At 48.2% G+C, this 16,912-nt stretch overlaps 1 non-coding gene and 1 pseudogene across 1 annotated transcript; one reads left to right on the top strand and one right to left on the bottom strand.

Moving 5' to 3' along the window:
- The first annotated feature begins 5,141 nt into the window (after positions 1–5,141).
- Positions 5,142–7,532, top strand: LOC117865480 (uncharacterized; annotated as a pseudogene).
- A 5,376-nt stretch (positions 7,533–12,908) lies between these two features.
- On the bottom strand, positions 12,909–13,046 carry LOC117866083 (small nucleolar RNA Z247). The gene has a single exon (XR_004642776.1). It is a non-coding gene; the product is annotated as a small nucleolar RNA Z247 (small nucleolar RNA).
- Positions 13,047–16,912: the final 3,866 nt, after the last annotated feature.

Raw genomic sequence — 16,912 nt, 5'->3', positions numbered from 1 at the left:
CTCTGGGGCTTGTGCGCCCGCGTATGGTATCCTAGCTAGCCTAATGCCTTATGATGCCGTGCTCGTCAGGACGAGAGAATTTTGCAGTGCCTACCGCTGGCTTCCGTTTGTAGCGAGAGGAAGAAGGAGCTTGTGATTCGGTGCAGTGCCATGCGCAAACGAACAGTATCGCGCTTGCCTGCATGCGCCGCATTCACCATGAAGAGAGTACGATTCCAAGCCCACTCTCCGTTCTAGAGTACTCATGTTAGCACGCATTTCGAGGAAAAACGTACACCGCATCTCCTGCATCATCCGTAGATCGATCGCGGTCTGATACTCTGATCCAGCCACAGGCCACAGCACCCCTGTTGCCAGTTCTCCCTGTGGGCTTATTCAGGAAAGAAGAAATGCCCTGCATGCCATTCGCGTCGCGTAGTATGAGATTTCAGCAGAGCAACCCTCACGCAGTGCATTGTACTGTCTACGTCACCCGGCCGCCCAGACCTATACGTCACGTGTACCGTGTACGCGCACTCTGTATTATAAACGTACGTACACGCACGTTGCCGACAGCGCGCGTTGGGTGATGGACTGGTAGCTCCGGTTGAACAGCAGGGGGGACAACAAGACCATGTTCGTGGATTAGCAATTCGATCACGATGTCCACTACTGTGGCAACTGTCAACGACTGCGCCCCTGAGCCCGAAACCCGGAGGTGATGCCCATGGCCAGGCCGCCAGGCGCGTACGTGCAGTCGAGGACCGACGCGGTAACTGTTATCTGGACGCGAACTTTGAGGCCTCACAGGCCGTGCGATCTTGATGCAGAAAATTGGAGGACAGTAGGTGGATTTAAAAGAGATGCAACGGCATTCAGGAATCAGGAGATGGTCGTGCAAGCAACTGTGAAGCAATGGCGGCATGGCGCGACGTGCGCTAGCTTATCGGCGTATGGGAAAATTCAACGTTAACCGTTTCTATGGAACATTTTTTTTTATCACTGATCCGTTCTTCACCATACCTACTAGAAACGAGGCACGAGCAGAGACATGCACATTTACGATCCTTCTCGCAACTTGGAAACATCAAACCGATGAAAGGCAACGGGAGTACGCAGCTAGTAGTAAAAGACTGGGCAATGGTAGATCGCCAGAACCAGAAACGATGCAGACGTGGCAGTGGCAATGATCGCCTTGTTGGTGTGTGCATGTGCAGCACCGTCGTTCGCGCTAGCAGGATCATAGCTTAGCGATCGATGTGCCAAGCAGCGCGCCAAGGGCATGCGTGAGGCATTTAATGGAAAATAAGAATGTTTGGTTTGACCTTAGCACAGTGCTATGCGGGACCTTTTGCGGCCGGCCAGAATGAATGATTGCCACACTATTTTGCCAGAAAATGCACACCATCACTCTGTTTTTTTTTCCGAACAAATTGCAGGAGCACTTTCTTTCATTTAAGAAGGAAATAGAGTTGCAAGTAAACTTCCATGACGATTGCATTTTCGAAATTACGAACTCAACGAACTCAAACTAAAATAAACCTACATCATGAGACTAAAGAGCAGTCAGTTCCTCTCGGATGAACGGAGTACCACAGGCCTTCCTCCGAACGGAGATGTCACTTTGGATCAGACAGAATATTTGATCGGGCCTCAGCTTTGTATTTTCGAAAATCCTCCTATTTCTTTCCTTCCGGATATGCCATAATGTGTACGTGAGAACGGCAGCCACCGATCTTCTCTTGTTGCCTTTGATATCTTTCAGCATACTGCGCCACCATTCATCATTTATGTTTCCAGCAGAATCCGAGTGTATCAGGGCCGGGAGTTGCACCATCACTCTGTGTCCCTGCCATTTTTCGCCAACTTCCACGCACACGCGTCCCCTTTCCATGGAGCGATTTCTCCTGGGCACGTGTTTTTACTCTTTCTGAGTTGACGAGGCTATGTTACGTAGTAGGTGCCATGACTGATTTCTTCGCATTGCTAGCGAACTCATATAAATTATATCCCACGGACTAAAATTTAGTCTTGTCACATCGAATGTTTAGATACTAATTAGGAAGACTAAACATGAGGTAATTATAAAATCAATTGCACAGATGGAGGCCAATTCACGAGACGAATTTATTAAGCCTAATTACTTCGTGATTTGACAATGTGATGCTATAGTAAATATGTGCTAATCATGAATTAATTAGGCTTAATAGATTTGTCTCGCGAATTAGCCTCCATCTATGCAATTAGTTTTGTAATTAATTTATATTTAATATTTCTAATTAGTATCTAAACATTCAATATGATTAAACATTCAATGTGATAGCACCTGAGTATATATAGTAGTAAATGGACCGTGGTGTTTTTGGGTGAAAGAAGGCAAGCTAACAATAGCTGAAGAAAATCATCAGAAAAAAAAAGCAATACTAGTAACAGGAGCAAAAAAAACAAAAAAGGTTTTTTCGGGGACACGAGCAGTGGACAATGCCGAATGTGTTTGCATGGAAATAGTTTGGGCAATCATTACTTGCTGTGGACAGTATGGCACACGGCAGAGCACGTGTAACGCGTTTGGACTGCTGCTGCATGCCTGCATCTGGATGATGCTACATTGCTTGCCAACATTGGGCAGCACTCTGCTGTGCACCTCTTACAAATAGCAAATGATCAGTAACGCCACAGATCCAAAAATCTTATTTTGATCAACTAGCAGGTCCTCATCGTTTTGTGCAGGCCAAACTACTACATGGAGGTCAAGTAGTAGAGCATCATTGTGTCACAAAAAAAGGGTAATAGGGATTGTGCTAGAATTTGATTTTGATTTTTGTGGATCTATGTGGTACAATAGAACAAGCTTAAGAACTGCCCATGTATCTTTTATTTGTGTGATTTTGCAGACGTGGTTTTACTCAATTAATGTGGGTTAGCCCGTGGTGCGTGGATATACGTATGTAACGAACAGCTTCATATACTGACCGTTAGTGCAATGGCGGCTAGCATAGTGCCATCCTTTCAATAAAAGAAAAGGTGAAACAAGTAAAGTTTGCTTGAGCAGAGACCCATGCATTTCGAACAGAGAGAGCACTGAGACAGTAGCATTACATCTTTCGTGTACAAGTGTATATTCCACTAAAATACGGGTGGACCATTTGAATTGGTTGGTTTGCCGACCCTCTCTTCCGGAACCATGCAAGGTTATCTTCGGACATGTTCATGTAAAAGCACAGTAGAATCCTTTCAGGTGTATAAATGCAATCTGGTCTGATATACATACGGCGGCAGGCCGGACAAAGCAGGGCAAGGCCAGGCAAGCAAATGTTGGGGCCATGTCGATCCTGAGGATGAACCTGCCTCAATACTCCAGTTTAGAAGAATGAAACAAACGAAGAGCGTTGATCAGTATCGTCTTTGATCTGAAAAGAATCGTCGAGCCGAATAGCAGTGCACATCATTATCAGGCAGGTCAAAACAGGGACGTCACACACATTTTCAGAAGCCAATGTAGATCACCAATCGCACCATCGGACAACATGCTCGCCCAGAGAGCCATGGACGTTGCACATTCATACCATCCCTCGTAGCTACGCCGCTCCGCTGTCACCCTCCACATAAGGATCTTTCCAAATCGTGAACTGTTCATGCCAGACGTATAAGAGCGATCTGGTCTCACGCACGGCGGCAGCCTGCAGAAACAGGACAAGGTGCGAGTAAATATTCGGGCCACGCGTGCACGTTGGTGCACGGACGCCGGCAGAGCAGCGCACGGCTACGCACCACCAATGGCAGCATCTCTACCGGTCCACCCAGATGGCCAGACGGGAGATATTGGCCACATGGCCAGCAGGATGCGAGCGAAAAAAAACAGATGGAGCGAGAAATAGAGCCATAGAGGAGACAAGTGCTGAACTAGGCCGCACGACGCGCCATCATTGCGTGTGTGTCCGTGGCCCAGCAGCGTGCGGGAGGCCGCGCGTCCATTCCGTTCGCGTGGGCGTGGGCCAGCGTCCCCTAGCTGAAAGGCTGGCCCGCCCACCACGCCGTGCGGCCCGCTCGAGCGCCGTACGTGCGGACGTGCGGTGTCGCCCGGTGATGGTGGTGGGCAGCGGGGTTGTATCGCACGGGCGAGCGCGGAAGCATGGAATGGATGGGGCACATCATTTGCCTAGCACGACACGAGTGACACCGCCAATACAACTACGACTCTACGAGCGAGATGCCAAGGGGTGGCGGTCACTTGTCCCACCATCCCCATGCAAATGCGACCGGCAGTGCGCTTGCACGTACGGGCCACTGATCGCTCCGCCATCATGGTGCCCCGTGTCTTCCATCTTCCCTTTTCCCTGTGCATTTCCCTCTCACTCCAACACCCTTTGCCTGCGCTCGGGACCCAGGCCATGCACGCGACGCGATCGGCCGTCGAGGTCGGGGCGAAAAGGCTGGCGCCTTTGGAGTGGAAATCCCAGCACCACCGTACCTGCAGTCTCGGCCGGCAGTCGGCACCGTGTGCTTTGGTGCCTGCTTAGCTTGACGCCCGAGCTGAGAGAGAAGTCGGGTAAAGAGCTAGGGCTAATCTAAGGCCTAAGAGGGACAGGAAGAATCGTGTCACGTCGGAAACCTCGGCAAACTATTGGCTGGCGACTTGGTGACTGTCAACTGATTTGTACGGCGACACCCGCTGATCATATCGATGTGAACCAAATTTTCATTAAAAGACTAAACAGTCAAATTGCTCCAGACAGCGTAGGCGTCTGGCTCTACCTGACTGACCCGGCACAAGCTGCATTTTAGCCTAAAATTTCTAGGCCGGATCAATCGACTGAATGAAAGCGATCGCCCGTCCTATTCTCATGTCAACCGTTTGTCGGCTGATCGATGCTACCGACCGCCTACCGTGCAAGTGCAACGTGCCCCGGCCCCTTCGAAGATCCGTAGACTGCTCCATGTAACGATCATCAGTATAACGAGTACGCATAAATGCTTCGAGCTGCTTCCTTTCATCCTTTTTTCTGTCTCGGTGCAGTGTTTCTCTTTGCTTGGAGATTTGGAATGTTGTCATAGTGTCATTGGTCGCAGACCGGATCACGAACTTTAGGAGAAAATGGGGATTATCATCCATAATATCACTTGATGGGCGCGTTCTATACTTTTATCTGTACCACAAAGCTAGTGAATGACACGTGGGGTCTGGCCCATCATGTCGTTGATACAGGCTAATGGTAGAAATAAAAGTGCACCCAAGTGGTGGTGGTAGATTTTTTTTTTTTTGAGGACCAGTGATGGTGGTAGATTGAGAAGATAGATACAAACTGTTGCATTTTAACACTGGGCCTAATGGACCTACTGCAGCCCAATTATGTTTCGGTTTGTTGAAAAAGCCCACCTGTACCAGCCCACGAGTTATATAGGCCATGTTCTCGATACCGCCTTACGGTCCGGAAAACCAATCTGAAGCCGCAGCCGAACCGAAGAAGCTCTCTCACCCTCTGGCCTCTCCGCAGCGCCGCACCCCCAAAGCCCTAACGCACGCACGCAGCGAGCGGGAGAGAGCCATGGCGACGGCGGTGGCGACGCAGCAGCAGCACAAGTTCCGGTGGGGCGACATCGCGGACACGACGGCGACCTCGGCCTCCTCCTCCCGCCGCGGGTCATCCTCGGGCCCGACGCGGCCGGCCTCCAAAAGGTGATCGAGTACCGCTTCGACGATGAGGGCAACAAGGTCAAGGTCACCACCACCACCCGCACCCGCAGCCTCGCGCGCACGCGCCTCTCCAGGAGCGCCGTCGAGCGCCGCGCGTGGACCAAGTTCGGCGACGCCGTCAAGAGGGACGACGCCGGCTCGCGCCTCACCATGGTCTCCACCGAAGAGGTCCTCCTCGAGCGCCCACTTGCCCCAGGTATTGGCTCTCCTGTTATCCCCCCATGCGTTTCTCCCACCCTAGATCTGCTCCGCGTTGATCGATTCATCTGTTAACCATGATTAATCATAATGTGTGTCGACCATTTCCATCGCAGTGCTAATCGAGTAATCGTATTGATGTCAATTATGGACGTGTGGTGTGCACAGATTATACTGTATTTTTATACTTTCGTACCACCTACCATGGAATTGGCATGCCTTTATCCCATTCCAATCGCTTCTTGCGTTAGTGTTACCAAACACCCAAAATTACCATTCTGCATTTTCCTATTGACTCTTCTGTATAATGTCTAGATAATAATTCTATCTGCTGTTGACTGCTAATTTTAGTGTATTAAAGGAAGGAGGCCAGCTCTACACCCTTTCTTAAATTTGTAGACAGATTGTTCCGTTTCATATCAAATACTCGAATTCTGCAGGTGATCTCATTCCACATTAGGATTACATCCTCCTGAAACCTGAATGCAAGCATATTAAATCTAGCATGACTGCTTTGTAGTGTTAACTTTTTGATCAAAACCTTACTCGCCAAATGATCTGTCAGCTTTGTAGTGTACATCTTGTGTTGTGGATATAGAAATCTATCGTTCAGCCATTGTTAACGTTCTTCTAATACTATGACTTTAATCTTCTTAGAGCAAATGACAGTTTCTCTTGTTACATACATTCTTTTTTCTGGTTCTGAAGCCTCAAAACTTGCTGGTTCTGCTGTAATCTTGTTATCCTTTTGCCTTTGTTTGCTAACAGTTAATTCAATTGTAGGGAAGCAAGCTGAGGAACCATCTACTCCTGGTGATCCACTGTCTATGGAAAGTATGAGAGGCGGTGCCCTTCTCATGCTTTGCAGAATCTGTAAGAAAAAGGGTGACCACTGGACCTCAAAGTGCCCCTACAAAGACCTTGCTCCACAGGCAGGAGGTTTTGTCGACACGCCCCCTAGTGCCGACGGCCGTGCAGCACCACCTGGTGAGCGAGCGTATGTTCCTCCAAACAAGAAAGAAGGTGCTGATACGCGGAGAGCAAGTATGATGAGGAGGAATGATGAGAACTCCATCCGTGTGAACAACCTGTCAGAGGACACCCATGAGGCCGACCTCCTCGAGCTGTTCCGCACGTTTGGCCCTGTTACCCGTGCCTTCGTCGCGAGGGATAAGTGGACTCGATCAAGCGGGGGGTTTGGCTTTGTCAACTTCGTTCGCAGAGAGGATGGTGAGAAGGCTATCAGCAAGCTCAATGGGTATGGTTATGATAACCTTATCCTCCGGGTCGAGTGGTCAGACAGACCGAACTAGTTATAGCTACTACCTCTCCTAGCATGGCATATATTCACCCAACCTAGTGCTTTTCAGTATGGTCGCATATATTCACCCAACCTAGTGCTTATGAGCTTATCAGTATGGTCGCTTGAACTAGTTCTCAGTGTAATGCGCATATCCTGCGTCCTCAGCCTGTTCTAGTTATTTTGTTTGGACGAGACAATTGTACTTGCTGCTATTTTCGCTGTATGCCAGTCTTTCAAATGCGAATATTGGAGGATGGGATGGATCGAAATATTTCTAGAGCTCCGTCGTTACCAGTGTCTTTTATATATTGACTGCCGGTTCAGTATGCCACTGTCTCCGTGCCAACTTTTGTGCAATCAGAATGACACTTTGCACCTACATGTATGATCTGTTTGTGTATGATCAGCAAGCATATTCTGAACCAGACACCTTCCGGTGGCCGACGGCCGTATTTGTTTCATGCCCGTAGCTAGTATGCTAGTACTACCATACAGCGTCATATGGCGCTCCCTGTTCTATATGGCTGGTAACTTGCTACTGTAGTGTTGTACATATCAATGCTCTTTGCTCTTGTTTAATCATTACCCTCGCATTAGCCCGCATATAAATATAATTATAGTGGCACGAACACAGCTCAGATAGTTCGTAGTCGTAGAGCAGGTCTCGCTTGCACATACTTGTCGTAGGAAGGAGGAGAGCCTCACCTAACATACGTGATCCTGACGCCACCGACGGTGACCATGTCCCCGGCGCACCTCGGCACGAGCGATACGACGACGGTCTTGTCCCCGTCGGCGCCGATGTCGTCCAGCAGGTCGCAGATGCCGAACCTCGCCGCGGTCTTCACGGATCCATCCGTCCTTGCTGGGCCGGACCACGTTCGGCGTCAGCGCCACGCTCCCCGCGCACTGCGCCGCCGTGCCGCCGGCCCCGCTCCGCGACGCGTTCACGAACACGTCGAACTTGACGAACCTGCTGGACTGGTCGGCGATCTCGATCCCCTCGACGAAGAGCACCTCCTCGTCGTAGTCCTTCTCCCCGCGGATCCTCAACGTCCTGGGCCGTCCTCACGGTCTGGCTCAGGGTCGCCGGGAGCCGCTGGCCTCCGTGGGCGGCCTGGCGCTCAGCCACGGGAGACCCACGTCCTGGCACGCGTAGCGAAGCGCGGTGGCGTCGAGGCGGACACGGACGAGGCGGGCCTCCTCGTCGTAGAAGAGGAAGGTGCCTGCCCGAAATTTACTGCACTTCGCAGGAGGCTGCGGACAGCCACTGCGTCACCGCCGGCGATTTCGCGCTGGCAATCGGCGCCATACGCGCCGCTCCGTTGAACCGCGCGCGGCGTCGAGCCACAAGCGGGGTTTTGTCAGACCGGACACCGACAAACCTCCGCTTGACCGCAAGCTAGGGCTGCCGCGAGACAGGCACCCAAGGAAATGAAGGGCCGCCCGGCGTGAGGCGGAGCTCCGGCTAGCCGTGGCGGAGAACCGGATCGCCGATCGAAAATTGTGCAAAAGTCCCCTTATCACGAGCCGATTATTTGCAAAATACACCCTATTAATTTCATTTAATCCCCTAGTTTGGATCGCCATTGATCGCGATCCAATTATTTACAAAAAGACTCCTTATATTTTCATATAGCCCCTTGGTTCTGATCAGGGCCTCCCTCCGCCCGTCCGGCGCAAGCCAGCAGTTGCCGCCGCCATCCTGCGCGCTCGCTGGAAGCGCGGCATTCGTCGGGAGGCTTAGATCCCACCGGCTGCTGGGCCCTGGGCACGGCGTGTGAGAATGGCTTAACGTGATGCCTCGCTAGAGATCACGGTTTCGTGTTATATAGGCTGGGAAAAGCTCCCGGCGGGCACACAATACATCTTGTACAGGAAGTAAGCTTGTACACAAAGAAATCAACAAATATCTACACCTTATCTCTAATACACGAAGATCTATCGCATACAACAATCTGACTAATATCTAGCTGATATCTTGACACTCCCCCGACAATCACAACTTCAAAAACAAGTTGAGATTGTATATGAACTTCAACAACTCTCGATGAGGCAATGGTTTGGTGAAGCCATCAGCTAGCTGATCTCCTGTATGAATGAATCGGACATCCAACAATTTTTGAGCAACTTGTTCTCGCACAAAATGGAAATCAATTTCAATATGCTTAGCACGCGCATGAAACACCGGATTGGAAGACAGATACTTGGAGCCAATATTATCACACCATGGCCTAGCTGCAATAGGGTGTGATACGCCCAATTCATCAAGCAACTTGCGAACCCACATTACTTCAGCAGTGCCATTTGCCAATGCCTTGTATTCTGCCTCAGTGTTGGAGCATGAAACGGTGGGTTGCTTCCTTGCGCACCATGAAATTAAATTAGACCCAAGAAAAACTGCAAACCCACCCGTTGATCGTCGATCATCAGGGCATCCTGCCCATTCTGCATCAGAAACGCACTTATCATTGTTGAAGTACTCTTACTAATCTTCAATCCATGACTCAGCGTACCCTTCACATACTGAAGTATCCTCTTAATTGCATCCCAATGAACCGGTGTTGGGGAATGGAGGAACTGACAGACTTTGTTGGCAGCAAATGAGATGTCAGGACGTGCAAGGGTAAGGTATTGAAGAGCTCCAACAATGCTTCAATATTGGGTAGAGTCAGCTGGTCCAAGTTTTTCTCCATCAAAAACACTTCGCTTTTCAGAAACAGCCGAGGGTGTTTCTGTTGGTTTGCACAGGGTCATGTTAACTCTCTGGAGTACCTCGGTCGCATATCTTTCTTGTGACAGTAGCAATGCACCACTTGACCTCTATACCTAGCAAATAATGCAAATCACCTAGATCCTTCAAGGCAAACTCCTTTTCCAATCCTTTCAGCAATGCAATTGTTGCTTATTGAGAGGAGCTGGCTACTATGATGTCATGAACATATCCTAACATGAACATAGTGCAATCACCTTTGCTAAAGTAGAACAAAGATGTGTCAGCCTTGGAGGACTTGAACCCGAGCTCTAACAACTTCTTGCTTAGCCTGGAGTACGATGCACGTGGAGCTTGCTTCAAGCCATAGAGTGCTTTGTCCAGCTTGCACAGGTAATGAGGTGTTATCTTGTCTTCATATCCCGGGGGCTGGTGCATGAACACTTCTTCCTCAAGTATCCCATGCAAGAAAGAATTTTGCACATCCAATTGTCGCAGACTCCATCCCTTAGATACTGCAAGAGATAACACCAAGCGTATTAGCTGCTTTAACCATAGAACTGAAAGTGTCCTCATAGTCAATGCCATAGCGCTGCTTAAAGCCCTTTGCAACTAACCGAGCCTTATACTTGTCAATTGAACCATCTGCTTTCCTTTTTACCTTATACACCCATTTGCAACCAATCACATTCTTGCCCTTTTGAGGAGGTACCAATCGCATGTCTTGTTGTGCATTAGAGATGAAAATTCCATGTCCAGAGCATGCTTCCATCGAGTATCTTGAAGAGCAGCTTGAACACTAGAAGGTTCATCAGTGCTGGCCAAGTTTGCCCATCGAACAGTGTCATCTATGTAGGTCTTAGGTTTGCATATACCTTGTTGAAGACAAGTTACCAGACAGCGGCAGCATCAACAGCAGGATCACTGGGCGTAGAGGATTCGGGCGGCGCAGGTGATCCAGGCGCCTGATCCGAGGAGGATTCGCTCCCTCTCATCCTCGGCACCGTAGAGGAGACACCCGGGGTGGACAGCGACGGCACTGTCGGACACGCGACAGCGTCAGGCGGGGCGTGGCCAGCTACGCCCGAGCGAGCGGTGGGCAATGCACCACGTGGAGCCAAGGGAAAGGCCAAGGACGCACCCACGGACGTAGATGGGGAGCAAGGGGCGTAGCCGAGGCAGATTCAGGTGCTGGCGCCGCAGGTGAATCAGCCTTGGATCGAAGCCACCGAGATTTGCTCCTTCCACACCAGAGAACTGCATGAAATCAGACGTATTTGACACCAAATTTTCATCTGCACTTGGAGAAAAAAATTATAGGATCATCTGTAGGAGAAAGCACATCAGTAGCATTATCAGGTGAAGGACAAAGATTAGAAGGATCATGAGAATTGTCGCCACGGCTAACTGAATTTTGCAAAGAGTATGGTAGGAGGATTTCGAAGCGTAAGCGTGCTCCTACGTTTGGATGAAGACTTGCAAAGGGATAGATGTTCTCATCAAATATGACATCACGAGAGATGTAAACCCATCCTTCTTCCACGTCTAGGCACTTATAGCCTTTATGCATATTGCTGTAACTAAGGAACACGCAGTGCTTAGAGCATAATTGTAACTTGTGTGAATTATAAGGCCGCAAATTTGGCCAACAGGCGCACCCAAAAGTACGAAGGAGAGAGTACTCAGGTGTTTGACGAAAGATATGCTTAAGAGGGGTTTCATTATCAATGACTTGACTAGGTAGTCAATTGATCAAGTGGCAGTAAGAAAAGCCTCATCCCAAAACTTGAGAGGCATGGAGGCGTGTGCAAGTAAAGAGAGCCCAACTTCAACAGTATGGCAGTGTTTGCGCTCAGCAGAGCCATTTTGTTGATGAGTGTGAGGGCAAGATAATGTGAGATGCCAATGTGTTGGGAAAAAAATTTAGCTTTTGATACTCGCCCTAATCAGTTTGCATAGCTTTAATTTTCTTATCAAATAAACGCTCAACAAGACTTTAAAATTCATGAAAACGCTGAAAAACTTCAGATTATGGTGAATAAAGTAGATCCAAATAAACTTGCTATAATCATCAATGAAACTCATGTAATAATCATATCTTCCAACCGATGTGGGAGCAGACCCCAAACATCTAAAAACTCAAGTTCCAAAGGACTACTTGACATGCTGAGAGATCTAAAATATGGTAATTGATGACTTTTGCCTAGTTGGCATGCATCACAGATCAACTCTCTATTCGACTCATGAAAAAAATGAAAGCTCGTTCTTGCTAAGAACGTGCTGGACGACTAACGACGACAGGTGGCCAAGACGATTGTGCCACCGAGCTGATGAAGCCTTGGTGACACCATATGCTTGCTTATTTGGAAATGACTTCAAAGGATAGAGACCGCCCTCGTGTCTACCTCTAAGGAGCGTTTTCTTCATTGCCCGATCCTTGATAAGAAAATAATCAGGGTGAAATTCAAAGAAGGCTTGATTATCGAAAGCAAAATGATGAACAAAAACCCAGCTTTTGTTTGCCTTAGGAACATAAAGAATATTGTTTAAGATGAGATCTTTATTTGTGGTATGAACAAAACTATGACCAATCTGATCAATCTCCATACCTGCGCCACTTGCAGTGTGGACGTGATAGCCTCCATGGTACCTATCCCTCACAGAGAGCTTCTCAAGATCACCGGCGACATGATCTATCGTGCTGGTGTCAGAGTACCAATTAGTGTTGATGTCGTAGGAGAAAGTTGTCACAGCCGAGACGAACTTATTGTTGTTCTCCTGGACACCCTGGAAGGTGGCGTCGAACCTCTTGTAGCAGCGGATCACAGTGTGGCCATCCTTGCTACAAAGTTGGCAAGTGCCATGATTAGATGCATCCTGGCCTCCAATGCGGCCGCCACAGCCACGACCGTTTCCATGGCCGTGACCATGACCGTTGAAGCCACCCCCGTTGCACCCTTCGTGAGTAGCCATGTAGGCGGAGGAACCGGAGTTGTGGCCTTGCAGCAGCGCCATGCGCTCCTTGAAGCCAACGAGCTGTGTATATAGCTTGCCCAAGGAGATGGGTTTAACCTCGCCGCCACTGTAGAGATAAGAGGATTGAAGTCGATGTCCAGCCCCGCAAGGATGTACGAGGCCAGCTCCTCATGTTCAAGCTTCTTGCCGGCAGATGCCATCTCATCCGCCAGCGACTTCATCTTGCCAAAAAACTCAGCAACAGTGGCGCTTCCCTTTTGCGTTGTGATCAGTGCCATGCGGGTTCCAATGACCCGGGCACGTGACTGAGAAGCGAACATGGCCTCAATCGCTGCCCAGGCCGTGGCAGCCGTCGGTGACGTAGAACCCTATGCAGGTATCTCATGGGAAAGAGAGGACATCAAATAATTCAGAATATGTTGATCCTTTGCAACCCAGAGATCATACTCCGGATTTGGGACTTGATCATCAGGTTTGTCGGCCGCCCTAGCAACCGTCTTCGACGGTGCTGCTGCCGCTGGGTTGGTTAAGCTTGCCACCTGCACACTGCGGAGGGTAGACATGACCTGCGCCTTCCACATCTGGAAGTTGTTCTTCGTCAGCTTCTCGGTGACTGGAAATCCGAACGATGGAGCAGTAGCAGATGCGGAGGAACCCTGGAACACCATGGACTAAACCTTGGAGAAACGTGGCTCTGATTACCATGTTAGAATGGCTTAACGTGATGCCTCGCTAGAGGTCACGGTTCCTTGTTATATAGGCCGGGAAAAGCGCCGGCGTGGCACACAGTACATCTTGTACAGGAAGTAAATTTGTACACAAAGAAAGCAACAAACATCTACAACCTTATCTCTAATACACGAAGATCTATCGCATACAACAACCTTATACACAAAGAAAGCAACAAGCATCTATAGCCTTATCTCTAATACATGGAGATCTATTGCATACAACAACCTGACTAATATCTAGCTGATATCTTAGCACGGCGAACTCGAGTGGCGGCGGAACCTGATACGTGTTCGTGGAGAGACTAGCAACATCCACCGCCTGCGGAAGCTGCACGGTGATGATCCAGCGAGACTAGCCGCTGCCATTGTTGGTCCTGATCCGGCGAGATCGATTTGTGCAACTTTGCGAGGTTGAGCAGCTGCAGGGTGGTAAGAGCTTAGAAGGTTGAGCAGCTGCAGGGTGGTAAGAGCTTAGTGGTGATTTCTGTTGTCGCTTGAATTTGAAATTGTTAGGAAAAATTCGGTCAGGTGTTGTTGTGCAACGAAGAGAAGACTGAAGATGAACCCGGCCAAATAGTGGGTTTGATCATCGTGTAGTAGCACACAATTGGTGGGCTGGGAGCGATGATTAGGATTTCAGGTTGTGTCCATGTCTCAACCTCGAAGATGTTGGAATTAGAGGCATTTTACAGTTTATTTTAATTCAAAATATAAAATAAAATATGACATAAACGATAGTATAAACAAGAGCATGAACAGTTGTGTCTATAGCAATGAACATCAACCATGCGATGGAAATAACAGAAAATAAATAATAAATCAGAAAGTTCATGGGAAGTATCCTGAGGTGGGGCCATGTGTCGTTACCCGACATCGTTAGTCGAGTCTATTCGATGTAGTCGATCAGAGGTTGATGCCGTGCAGATGATCATAGTGTAGTTGCGCCTCCAGGAAGTAGATGTGCGCAGCGAGAAGTCATGCAAATACGCTCCCAAAAACTTAATCGCCCTTCTACTCCTCGGGTGCAGCGTCTCTAGCAAGGACGCAGCTCGGAGGCCTGCTCTTCCGATGAAGTCCGTGCACACATAACGCCGGAATGGGGACAACAAAAATGCAGCGCAACAGTAGACTGAGAGCTCGGTGGCTGGTGTGTTACGCGTGGTGAAGACAGATAAAAACACCTTTTTTTATAGGCAGCAGAGACCCTTGAGCGTCAGCATCCATAAGTTACGAGTCATTTGTGTTAGCCATTCAGTTACTAGTGACTAACAATTGAGATTAAAAACTGCAAAAAACCCGACCAAGCCAAGCCAAGCCCACAACATCATGTCCAAGCGCCGCGCGACGTGGTGAGCGAGCGCGTGTGGCATCCTTCTATCCCTTCCTCAACTTCTCAATAGGTGTAGCATAGCTCCACCTTATAAATTGGTTAGAAATCTTCTCAACCTCCAAGGTAGTTTTATTTCGAATGTAACTACCACCGTATGCGGTCTTGAGATTTAATTTACTAATTGATTTAGTAATAGACCACCGAGGCCCATTAGTCTAACAAAAGATAGATCGATCACTCCTTTTCCTACTTGCATAAAACTGTTCCTTAGAGTATTGCTCAAGATGCATCCCATCGTCATACCGAAAGCGCACGGGGGATTTCATGTTTGATGATTTCGACTCGGATGATGATTCCCGCCTTCACATTTATGCTCCAAGACTGGTTTCACTACTTGTAGATGACATTTGGGGTATGATTCCCATGCTTGAGAGTTGAGAACATGCCATCTTAGTGAGTCATGATTGAATCCCCTTCTACGAGCTTCCGAAAGCTTTAGATAGGTGGTTGATCACATGGCAATCTGCAGCCATGTTTGCCTGCGCACTTAACATATGTTAGCGCATGATGTAAAAAAACATGTTAACGCAGTTCATCGTGAATTCGCGATGAAAAAAAAAAGGTATCGCAGTATTGCAAGCTGCAACGCAGCTACAGTCGACTTGCAGACAGTGAGTAGTACAGCCGACACAGCCTGCAACCGTGCAGGTAGTGGGCTGCCATGGATGGTTGAATTTCGGATAAGTGGGCCGGCCTGTTTCTTAGACAGACGGGCAAGCTTTCAAAACAGAGTTCGGAGTTCCTCAAAGCCGGCCTTTTGAGCTTCAAATTTTTATGTGTTTCTCTGTTTCATCTTTTTATTTTTAGAAATACAGGCAAAGACGCCCTGTTGTTTCATCTTTTCTCACACACTATTATGGGGATCACTCTAATATTGTAGGGACGACAAAACACAAACAACCCGGGATGTTCTCGTTTTGCTACAATAACAAAGGTTTGCACGACAATGCGAGCCCTCCAGTCCTCCACCAAATATATTTTCCCATTTCCCAGAGGGGTATATTCCTTTGGAACATTCCGTTCTGACAAATGTACTAAATGCCAGAAAGAAAAAAAGTGACAATGACTTCAAAAAAACTATACGTTCCTGCAATTGCGAAACATGAATGCAGCACAGCCTTTTGTTTAAAGAGATGCCAAATTTGCAGTCTTTTCATAAAAAAAGCTCAACCACCGTATATTTATTACAATGCCCTTCACTGGGATGTCTAGGCAATATCGAGCGATTGATGGCGAGTTGGCGACAAAGCGGATGAGCATCCAGACCATAAACAACCATGCCAGTCCCTTTCCAACAGGTCATCACCTGCAACTCGCGTGGATAACAGCGTGTTTGGATCCTTAGGCTAAAATTTAGCCTTTGTTACATCGAATATTTGGATGCTCATTAGGAGGACTAAACATGAGCTAATTATAAAACTAACTGCAAAAGCCTTGGGTTAATTCGCGAGATGAATCTATTAAGCCTAATTAATTCATCATTAGTAAATGGTTATTGTAGCATCACATTGTCGAATCATGGATTAATTAGACTTAATAGAATTATGTCGCGAATTAGCATCCATACGTGCAATTAGTTTTGTAATTAGCTTATATTTAATACTCCTAATTAGCATCAAACATCTGATGTGACAGGGGCTAAAGTTTAAACTAGAAAACGAACACCCCCTACATAACCTTTTGATTTAGGTGAACGATTGCCTACATCTACATGTCACCTCACATGATAGCCATTGCACGTCGGATTACTCGAGTGCCGACTAGATCGCAACTTACGATCGAATGATCTGACTGCATAAAAAATTAAAAAATCTATAAACCTTCGCTTAAGTGCCGTCTTTTGTGTTCTCTGGGACACCGTGCCGCAATGTTGCCAAACAATACGAGTCGGGTCATTTCAACGCACCATAGTTGGCAACTTGGATCA

This window comes from Setaria viridis, chromosome 7 (assembly GCF_005286985.2).
Source record: "Setaria viridis chromosome 7, Setaria_viridis_v4.0, whole genome shotgun sequence".
NCBI lineage: Eukaryota > Viridiplantae > Streptophyta > Magnoliopsida > Poales > Poaceae > Setaria > Setaria viridis.
This window is presented reverse-complemented; position numbering and strand designations above follow the sequence as displayed.